This window comes from Octodon degus, unplaced genomic scaffold (assembly GCF_000260255.1).
Source record: "Octodon degus isolate 3935 unplaced genomic scaffold, OctDeg1.0 scaffold00187, whole genome shotgun sequence".
NCBI classification, from domain to species: Eukaryota; Metazoa; Chordata; class Mammalia; order Rodentia; family Octodontidae; genus Octodon; species Octodon degus.
The window spans coordinates 4,309,359-4,317,862 of record NW_004524763.1 but is presented as its reverse complement, the minus strand read 5'-3'; positions in this window follow the sequence as shown (position 1 = coordinate 4,317,862).

Sequence of the window (8,504 nt, the reverse complement as noted above, 5' to 3'; positions counted from 1 at the left end):
AGAAGAGAAGAGAAGAGAAGAGAAGAGAAGAGAAGAGAAGAGAAGAGAAGAGAAGAGAAGAGAAGAGAAGAGAAGAGAAGAGATAAGGTATGGGGTTGATATCCTATTAAAAGACACTCTCTTAGTCACCTAACTTCCTTCAATGAAGCCCATCTCCTGAAAGTACCATCAACTCTCAATACTTGGGACCAGCCTTTAAAGCAGGGGTCTTGAACAACATTCCAGATCCAAACCATTGCATTTCTCCCTGGGCCCTACAGGCTCACATCCATCCTATACAAAATGCATTTCATCAATTCCCAAGAGTTCCCAAATTCTCAACTGTATAGTACTGATAAAAAAAAAATCCAAGTCCAAAATCTCTTCCAAGACTCAAGGCAAACTCAGCAGTGAGCCTCTGTAAAAATATAAAGAACAAGTTTTATACTTCCAAGATACAATGGTGCAGTATAAATATTATCATTCTAAAAGAGAGGAACTGAAAAATAACAAGGAATTATTGAATCAAAGCAAGACCAAAACCCAGCAGAGCAAATATTAAATCCTAAGTCTCCACATCTCATACTCAGGGTACATTCTGGCAAAAGTGATCTCTCAGGAATTTTAATAACCCTGTCCCCATGTCCTTGCCAGCTGCAGCCCACATGACCATCCTCTTGTGATTGTTCTACTCTTTGCAGCAGCTTCCATCAGCAAGTGGAAACTTAAGTTTCTGGAGTCTCCACTGATGAAGATTTAGCCTCCCATATCACCAAGTCATCTGCTACTTGAAGGAATTCTAATTTTGCCACAGGTTTCCTGGCTTTCCAGGCTTTTCTTTGAAAGTTCAGTGAAAGTCTCTAGGACCTTATCATTCTTGCTTTTTGTCTGCCTGTACAATCAGTTTCCTGTGGATGACACAAAGATCTCTTACTGGCACAAGTTGGGCTGGATCCTGTTTGAACTACACACAGAGTAGCCCCTGAGGACCTTGGTGACTGTGTGTGCAGAAGGAAACCCTGGGGTGACAATTTCCTTGGCAGCCTATGATATTCTGGGGTTCTCTTTTTGAATAAATAGCTTTATAAGTTCACATGTTTACCCATTTGCGCTTGCATTAAGTTTAGTTTTACAGATTTGTGAGGAGTTCTCAAAGCGCAATTCCTTTTGCCCCAGCACAAAATACTAGGCATCTTTTGAATAGTACTAATCTCTTTAGTAACTGCACCTCCCTGGGTAACACATTTAAAAGTGTATCCTTTTCTGTAGGTCTTTTCAAGTTTTCTGCTGTGTTCCTGCTTCTCAGAGTAAATTTGGCTAAAAGCTGCTATCAATAAATGCCACTTCTCAAGTGCCTTGCAGCCTTAAAATTTCCTCTGCCTGATAACCGTGTCCATCACCTTTCATTTCAGTTCACACAGAGTATCAGGTCATGGAAATAGTGACCAGCGCATTATGCAGAGGATCTCTGATCAAATTCCTACAAGAGTCCTCATTGCCATGTGAAACTTATGACTATAACGTGTGCTGTCCACATTTCTATCAGCATTCTAATCTTCTGGCCTTTGTCAGCCTTACCCATTAAGTTCTGCCTACAGAGTTTAATGTTTTCTCTTCCTGCTTATCCAAAGTTTTCCCAACTTCTCAAGCAAACCAGTTCTGAGGGATTCTGAATCACATCATCAGAGATAATTATAGAAAATGTACCACTTCTCAGTACCAATTTTCAGTATCAGCTTTCTGTCACTGGGATAAAATGCCTGAAATGGTCTAATTTTTAAAATGAAGGGTTTATTTTGGTTCATAATTTCAGAGGTGTCAGCCTATGGTAACTTGGCCCTGTTGTTTGGGTCTATAGTGCCACAATACATCATAGTGGGGACATAGGGCAGAGGAATCTTGTGTGCCTTGGGCTGTCTGGGTCGCTAACTAGAGAAGGAAAGAGGAGGGACTGAGATCCTACTATCTTCAAGAGAATATGACTAGTGATCTAACTTCCCACTAGTGCATAAATAAATGCTTCCCCACCTCCTGATAATGTTACCGGCTGGCCAACAGACCTGTAATACAAGACATATGAAGTACACCTTAAATGCAAACTACAGCAAGTATGGCCCACATTTTCCTCTGTATTGTGGAAAAAAGACTCATCAAAAATGCTTTCAGATAGCTAACAGTGGCTTCTGTGACATAGATTATGTGTGATTTGAAACCTTTTTTCTTTATATATTTTCTTCAGTAAACACATATTATCCTCACACTTGAGAATATTATTTAATTAAAAAATAGTAATAATATAGGCAAAAATCTCTTTATTTTACAAATAAAAACCACAAAGAGATGAGATGATGTGTTTATATCTCATTAATAGCAAAGTTTATACTGAAATCTAGAATGCCTTGCTCAAACACAGTGACAGATACCCTTTTCACTCTACATTGTTCATCAACACAAGGAACCAAAAGTTGTCTGAGCTCATTTACTTTATCTTTAAAACATCCCCATCAAGGACTCGGCCTCAGATAAGAAAGGATTTCCAAAAGACCTTCCTTCTACTGTTCCCAGCAGTGATGAAACAAAGAGCTCATCAGAGGGGTGGGGATGGACCTGTTCTCTGAGAAAGGGAGAAAATCTAACCATTGTCTAAAGGAAGCAGAGTAGAGTGAAGGAGTGCTGATCTAGGTGGTGACCATCATCTATTTTCTAGGGTCATTATTCTAACAACCACTAATTGTCCATTGCATGACTTTGGTGTAACAATGAGCAGCTAACTTTCTTTATCTTTCTCTCACTGAAGAGAAAAATGACTATGCTGAGTTATTTTCAGTTTTCCTTCAAGTCTAACATCTGACTTAACATGCAAAGCATTTACCTTAAACATACACAGAAGATAGATTACTTTGTAAAACAATCACATTTTCACAGACATTTATATAAAGCAAAATCAGGGGTTTTTTTTGCCAAAAGGGATCAAAATAATATGCACAGCACCAAATCCATATTTAAAATGCAAATGACAAGGAGAAAGCAAATGCACAATGAGTTAGATGGAAATATAGAATTCTCTTACCAAGCAGCTTTAGTGTTGAATTGTTTGAAATCAAAGAAACCTAAAAAGCGATTCATTGTGGATTGTGATAGCAAGAAAGTAGTGAGCAGGCTGGAGATGAAATGCCATGGTAGAAAGCATGCTTAGCATATGTGATGCCCTGGGTCTACCTCAGGATCAAAAAACCAAACAAACAAATGAACAACAACAACAAAAAACTAGTGAGAAACAAAATTCTTAGCAGTGCCAAGCTTCATGAAAAACAACATACTCCAGATTCCCCTTTTATGTACAAACTCATGCTCCTATCCTAGTGCGCATCCCTAGGGAGAACATTTTGTGGGAGTCACCGGTCCTGAATCAGTGAGGCCATTATAGCTTTTGTGACTTAGATAGCACACGTGATGGTGGCGGTGGTGACTGAGTTGACATTGCCTACTAGCATGCATATGTGTTTTCATATGTAGCAGTTTTGTATATATTTTCTTTAACTGTGAGCTAGAATGTACCCTCTTCCAGCCAAGTGCCCTCACCTTTTGCTTCTACCTTTTGGCCTGAAGACCTGTGATCTGGGGACATCTTTGATCTACCAAGACTTACCCCTTCCAAAGCATATTTCTTATTCACCTTCATGGACTGTCTGCCCCTGGTGAGAGAGAATTTGGGAATTCCTTAAGTGAATGTGGAGAAGCTTCATCAGGTGTTGACAAGACTCACTTCACCTAAAATGCCTTATGAATCAAGCATTTGGTGGAGACCTTCTTTGCTGAGGTGTTGAGACATTAGGGTGAAGAGGTTGATGAGAGAAAAGTGACACGTGGGGGAGATAGGAGTCAATTTTATTATATGACAAAATATCTAATATTATTTCTCTTTTATCTGCCTCCCACTTCTAGCATGTTCTTCTCTTAGTAGATTTTCATTTAAATATAAAACATGTGGTCTACAGAAACCAAGGACAGAATTGCCAACCTAAATTTTTACTGTATTATAACCAACCTCCTTGAGTTAAAGCTCTTTAGGAGGGCTGGGAATGAATACAACACCCAAGGGCCTGAGGAGTGAGTGGAGATAAGTGCCCGGACAGATGGCTGTTTTCTGGAGGTGGCAGTAGGTAACTAGCCAAGTATGACTTGAAACCTCTATAAACCATGAGCCAAATGAACCTTTCCTCCCTGAACTCTGGGTGTCAGGTTTTGTCTCAGCAACAAGAAAAATAACTAAGACACTTGTCACCAGGGCATATCAACTTGGTGCTCACAAGCCTCTGCTTGCCATTTCCTGTTTCTAGAGTCATTGTGTGAAATTACCCTCAGGGTAGGCATTCATGTATGTAACTTGGAAATTTTTTATAGAGGTGATGCCAAGTGAAAGAAGACCTGAGATGAGACCGTGTCTATTGTTATGAAAGTACTGGGCGAAGGGATATTGCTCAGGAGCACAAGCACTAGCTGGACAAAGTCAAGGTCCTGAGTTCAATTCCTAATACCACTCCCCAAAAAAACTTTATTTTTTTAAGCTTAGGAAAAGAAAATATACAAGGACTATTTCTAAAATTACTGTATTGTTATTTGAGATTGGATAGTTTGAGACATTACTAGGCTTTGTGCCTCCTGTAACAGATTAGCAACAGAAATTAAAAACACAGCATGTTAATATAATCAATCCATTGTAGAATGCAAGACAAGCCTGGTGGAAGCAGACTTCACTATGAGTTGGGAGCTTTCCTCTATGCCTATATTTTCTGAGATGGCATCCATAGTGATGTCTTATGAACTGCTAATATATAAGTGAATCCTTATCTTCATGCTATTGAGCCATCTCATTATCTGTTTGGACATCTTTTTGTAGGATTTGTGTTTTAGGCATGCTCATCAATTTGTTCTTTTGCCAATAAAACTTTGAGAGAATATGTTTATTTTTTGCAAGCAGGATTTAAAAAAAATGTTTTGTAAATGTGGTAAGGTCTAATTTCTGGGAGATAGATGTATTCCACATTTTTGTTTTTGTAATTATGTTTTTAAAGATAACTGAGTACATGGGTAAGTTGTTTTTTGTTTTCTGTTTGTTGTTTTTTGTTTTTTTCCCCTGAACTTTAGTGAATGTGTTTTTAGCTATAATTATCTTTTGTATTGAAGGCTTAGCCCTGTCCAACTGTTATAATGTTCATAACTAAATTAGCTGTCTATATTTTTATTTCTCTAAAGAGCTATCCCTATCTGTAGCTAAGGGAGAATTGGCATAGATTCCATCCTAACTGCTTTGAGCTAAGAAGGGTTGGTGCGAGGGGACACTACAGTCAGGAGCCTTCTCCAGAGAGCTAATCTAATGGGCCTCAGACAGATGTCATGTCGTAGTTTAGCAATTATGGACTCTTACAGATTTTATTGTAATTTGTTCTTAATAATCCATAACAGGGGTAAATTACTATGTAACTGGAAACTGCCAGAAGAGGTTAGTGATTAGAGCCCCTTCCTATATCTAGCTGATTTGACATTGCTTTATATGTCTTTTGGGTTATATTTTTCTGTTGGATGTTCAAGAGCAAGTTACATTTAGACCTGTATTAATTCAAATTAACCTTTTGCTATCTATCAAGGTCAGTTAAGTCTCAGGATTTGCTCTGGTGCCATGTAAAAAGCCTCTCAGTTCTTTTGTTAGCATCAACCACCAGGGTGAGTCACACCCTTTGTTTGACCAACTGCTTTGAATGAAAGCATCGGAGACTTCTTCTTCTAGTGACCCACCTTTAAACACTGTTCCATAAGTTCCCACTTCCAAGGACCCAGTAATCTCCTTGGTCAAAAGTTTGTGTGACACACCGGAGTTGTAAGATGTCCCAGAAAACATTTCCTCATGTGTTGGGTCCTTGTTGAACTTGGAGGGCTGGTGCCAAAATACTGGCCACACTCTTAGCCCAGTTACCTTTTTAGCTTTAGCCCTCAAACCTCAGTCATTCAACACTCAGAAAATAAGATCAGTGACATCAGCGTTGTGGTGGGTGCAGTGAGATTAATTATAATTTTTATCTGGATATCAAGCATTTTGGAAGTATAGCAAGAAATCTGTTATTCCTTACCAACCATTGTTATCCTAGTTGAACTCTTGTAGAGTGTTAATAGTTAATAATTATAATTTATTTTAAAAGCTTAAACATCAAAAGCCTTACATAATATTTTAGCAGGACAATAATGATGACATTATTTTTGCAACACATTTAAATCTCCATTTTGTATAGAATTGAGTTTTTAGTTGATCATTTCTATATCATGCATAACAAGTTCTTGCTTAATTTGTTATCTTTTAATGGTATGTCATTGAAGAACTGTATGACATTGTCTGGACTGTTCAACACCTAAGCATCTTTAAGTGCAGTGACATAGGCATAAACAAAACATGTTTGACATATATCTTTCATTGGGAGTAGCTGGAGTACAAAAGAAAGGCAGATATCTGAATCTAAAGGAAAAAGTTTTTTGGGGATAAATAATCCCAATTTTACATTTTAGAAGGCCTGTATGACTAACTGGAAAGTATGACAACATTTAATACATTATAAGATTAGAAAGAATGAATTGCCATAAGCATATGGAAACTTTTGTTTCTTAATTTAGTTCTGTACCAAGAACATCTTTAAATGTTCTTGGTACAAAAGAAAACTTTACTGTTTTATTTATAGACAACTTAACCTTTTGACAATGACCAATGTAAACACTCCACAATAATATACTTAACATTTACTGGAGTGTCTCCTGTAGGGTTGGGGGAACCAATGGGGCCCTTTAATGATCAAAGACTGGAAGATTTTTTCCAGGCCACTGCTCCTTTATTCACCAAGAGGGGTCCTGTTCAACAGCTCCCCTACCCTGTACGATCTCTATTTAACTGTGTTCATGATTTTTGGTGACTTGTGAGAACGACATAATAACAAAACATTATTTTGACTAGTGAAAGATTCTAGAGTCTTTGTACATCATCAATAATATACATTACATCCATAAAACTAATTTCAACATTATTTTGACCAGTTGGCAACTTGAATGGAAGCATGTCTTTAATTTTCATAACATTTATTGATAAACTGACTTCAATTACAGATAAATGTTTCAAAAATCCAAAAATGCAAAAGAAAAAAAATAGTCAAGCTCTAATAAAGCAGCTGTTTATGTGTTAAGCAGACAAATACATAAAAGACAATTTGTTTATACAACTAGAGTGGGCTCAAATAGATTAGACCAGTTTGAAGTACAATAATTTTTTTTACAATTTTTAGTTTGCAATTATAAATAGACTAGCCAAGCCTTTTATGATACAAATCTCTTATAATAGCAGTTGGAATAAAAACCTTCTTTGAAAAAAAAATTGTATTTTGTTTTGTCTTTAGAGTTTTAGCATGTCTGCAGCCTCTTTCTTCACTAGCTGTATCACTTCTATACCTTTTATCACCTCTGCAGCCTTTCTTAATCTTCTACAGCATTTGTGGGAGTCCTTTCTGTAAGACTTACTGTGATTTGGGGTAACACTGACTCCAGGAATCCTGGGGTGCAGGGCCTGTACTTAAGCATTCCCCCCGCCTTGGCCTTCTGCATAGCTGGGACTCTAGGCACATGCCCAGCCTAGTGGAGGGAGGCAGGGGAAGGGAAGAAGCAGTTTCAGTACATGGCTACAGGACTGTCTGTCCCATGGCAGCCACCTCATTCCTCTCAGCACAAATCCTGTACCACCACTGCCATCTCTGTCACAGCCAGCCCTGAAGACAACCGTACTGCCACCTCAGACACACTCTGTCAGTCTCTAAAAGTGCTGGAGATGCAGGCCAAGGGGTTCTATAAGCTCATTTCACTTTGGATCTCCTCAAGAGCTGGTGGTGCAGTGAGTGGATTATTTTTTCTTTATATTTTTCTTCCTTGTCCTAAAACAGAAATTTTGGGGGTACTAATACTCAACAGATCTGAAACAGATTTTAACAAACTCCAGCTTGAGGAGGTCTCAGAAGAAACAGTTTCTCCTCACCATGAATCCCCTTTAAATTTTTTCCCACCTTTGGGGAAAAAATGGCTAATTATCAATATCCAAAGTTCTAGCATGAGGGAAACAAGGTTTATGCTTAATTTTTTCCTGGAGAATTTTGGCGATACTGCTATCTACTTTAATAGAGATTTTTTTGTTTAACTTAGCTCTTATCTCTTACCTCATGCCAGAGGTTTCTGGAATCCTCACATGATCTGAAAGCCACTGAAATGCTCCAAATAAATCCACCAGTCAGTCCAGAATGCTGTGGACTCGGGCAACACTGGATGCCAGTTACTGGGGACTCCTGCCATGAATCCCAAATGTCCTACAAGTTGTTACAGCATACAATGAAAAGAAAGAGCGACAGACAAAATGGAGATGCAATGGGTACCTGGGTTGACCAGTTTTCACAGAAAACAGATGGCCGTGAAGCAGCCAGAACCTTAGTATTTATTGATTCCAG